Genomic DNA, 3,136 nt, shown 5'->3' on the forward strand with positions numbered 1-3,136 from the left:
AATGGCGGTGGTCACATCCAGGGCTTGTGCAGGTCTCCGCAGGACTCATCCACAGGAAGGTGAAGGGGGCTGGGGAGGAGGGGCGCAGGGTTCCCAGGGCGCTCCTTATGAGGCACCTTTAGGCTGTGACCTGAGTGACAGGCTAGACTCCACCCCTCCTAGACTTGTATCAATCAAGTTGACATGAAATTATGTAACTGTCACGCTGGTGTGCCTCGCCACCAGAGAAACCTTAAGTCTTCTGCCTGAACTCGGCTCCATGTCTGAGGAGCTTTCCTGCCAAATCCCCTGTCAGTCTGCTTTTGTGAAGATTACAGCCAAGCCAACCTCATGGGCCCGTCTATTCTGTAGCACACAGGGTCACTAGGAGTCTGAAAGGTTTGACGGCAGTGGCTTGAGGGCTTGTTTTGTTTTGTGAGTGCCAAGCATTTTGGAACAGTTCTCGACAGGTGTGTGAAAATCATTAAAACATAGGTTTTATTTGGGGCAGTTGATCTGCCTGTGTGGCTCCAGTAGCCTCGTGATGGTTGTTAGCTCAAAACACAAATAAGATATTCGATTGTTTCCTGATTTAATAAATCATTTGCAAATTCAGAAATTGTCTCCCAGCAAAAAGCAAAACTACTTCCAAGAATCAGAGATTATCTCAAATCTTTCATACATTTTATTTTGCTTAATGAATACCACTTTTCAGGATGACAAGGTACTAGAGATGATTGAGTTAGCATTAGAAAAGTAACTCCCGAAACTCTGGCCACCTAATGATATTGGTAGCTATGCAGCCTTTTGAAGTTTGAATTAAAGAAGCACATGGTTTTTTCCTGAATGGTTTATTGACTGCCCCTTTTCATCTCGACAAGGAGCTTGGCGGTGGAATGGTTAAACACTTGGCTGCTGACCAAAAGGTCTGCACGTCTGTACAGATGCACCGCTCTGAAAATCGTGTTCGGAGGGTTCTACTCCCTCCTCTAGCGTCCCTGTGAGCCAATGTCACTTGATGACACAAACAAGGAGGTGGGGAGGGGCAATAGAAGGCTGGGGTGGTTGGAGCAGTAAATCTCAGAAGGAATTGGGTGTAGAAAATGTTGGAGAACCACTGCTCTCTAATCACATTGCTTTCAATATAATCAAAGGGGAAAGAAAGTAATTGGAGACTTAAAGAAACTGCAACCTATTATAAAACCCCATAATGCCTGCTAAGTTTAGGAAGAGGTTGATATGTGCTGGCGGGCCCTTCCCTGGGCCTGTTACAGACTTGGCTAGTGGCAACTAGACTTTGCAGCTGTTCAGTGATCTTTCTGGCAAACAAATAATGCCAAGCTTCATTTTCTCTTTGAGCACCTAGAAATATCCCAGACATGAGATTAGTCTTAACCATGGGACACATTTTGTGTGTTTGAATAACGATATTCACTTAACCTACTTGTCATACCTGTCAGCAAGGGAAATTGGTAAGTATTTTGTTTTGATTTGGGGACTTTCTTACTCAGGAGACAAAATCAATGCAAACTCACTCCCATTGAGTCAATTCCAACCTACAGTGACCCTGCAAGGCAGAGTGGAGCCCTTGTGACACTGCCAGGGAAGCATTGGCCTGCTAACCCAGAGGTTGGTGCTTCAAATCAACCAACTGCTCTGAGGGAAAAAGTTAAGGCCATCAACTCCTGTAAAGATTTAGAGGCCCAGAAACCCAATGAGAGCTATTGACTCCATGGTAGTGAGTTTAATTGGTTTTGTTTTTCAGTAGTATGAGATAGTAGAACAGTTCCCAGGGTTTCTGAAACTGTGTATCTTTACTGCAGCAGACAACCTCATCATTCTCCCACTGGAAATCACACGTGTTAGTCCGGGTAGACTAGGGTAACAAATCCAGGGAGATTCGTGTATATGAGAAAGAGCTTTATATACAAGAGCAATTGAATATGGAGACAACAGCCCAGCTCAATCCAGATCAAGTTCATAAATCTGATATTAGCCCATATGTCCAATACCAGTCTATAAAGTCCTCTTCAGACTCGCGAAGCACATGCAATGACACCGAATGCAGGATGATCACAGACCAGTGGGTGGGAAGTCTTGGAAGCATGTAAGCTGTAAGCATCTCAGCTCTGGCAGGGGTCTGTCTCCACGTGGCTCCTTCATTGCGATGCTCTGGAGGCCACCAGCCTGTCTCCATGTGGCTTGTCAACAAGAATGTCTCAAAGGGACTCAGCCTGTGTCCTGCCTCCAGCAAGCTATTTCTCTCCTCACCTCCAAATTAGGTCATCAAGTTGCCACCTGATTGACAAGCTAAACTCCACCCATTCACTCTAAATCCTCCCAAATTGATAACAGATTATGTAACTACCACACCATATATGCTAGACATCCCTGACCAAAATCAGTTCTTGAATTTTCTATCACCTAAAGTTGCAGATCCTTACTTTCTTGTTCAAAGCCAGGCTTACTAAATATAAATCTCAAAAGATACCGCTGAGTGAGGGGCAGAGATTACTTTGTGAATTGATATTTCTTCCATCCTCAGTGTTAGGATTAGCCAATAGTATTTCAACTTTCCCTTCTCTTTACAAACCCTGCTGTACCTGATTTCTTCCAGCCACTTAGTGTGGTTCTCTTTCTTTCTCTTCCTTCCTTCTCTCATTTTTCCTTGAAGCACAGTGGTCCCCCACATATGCACATGGAATAATTACTCAGAATAAATCTTAGGTTACATTTCAGTGACGTTTGATTATTTTTAGCCACCTTTACTAAATCTGGTGACCTGACTCCTCTTCTGTTGTTATTTACTGCTAAAAATACATCTCTAGGAGTCACTGGGAAATGCAAGAAAAGTCCTAATGGGAGAATTCATATGTTAATGAGCTCTTCCAAGTAAGAACTTGGTTAAATATGCCATTTGCTGACATTGTTATGGGCAGAGTTGAAGTGAATTCTCTAAGAGATGGTCTTGCATATTCTCCTAGGGTGTGTGATCCCGCGCCCGCGCGTGCACCCGCTGAGGGGGGAAGTTTACGTAAGCGCCCAGGGTGCTTCCAGCTCAGCCGCTCGAGCACCCGGGCTGGGGGATCGGAGCCTCCGGGTGCAGAGGTGGGACTGGAGCTGGGAGGTTCGCTAGCGGCCGGGGAACTTTTCGAGG

The sequence above is a fragment of the Echinops telfairi genome, unplaced genomic scaffold, assembly GCF_000313985.2.
Source record: "Echinops telfairi isolate 266 unplaced genomic scaffold, ASM31398v2 ScPeMD7_12;HRSCAF=54, whole genome shotgun sequence".
Lineage (NCBI taxonomy): Eukaryota > Metazoa > Chordata > Mammalia > Afrosoricida > Tenrecidae > Echinops > Echinops telfairi.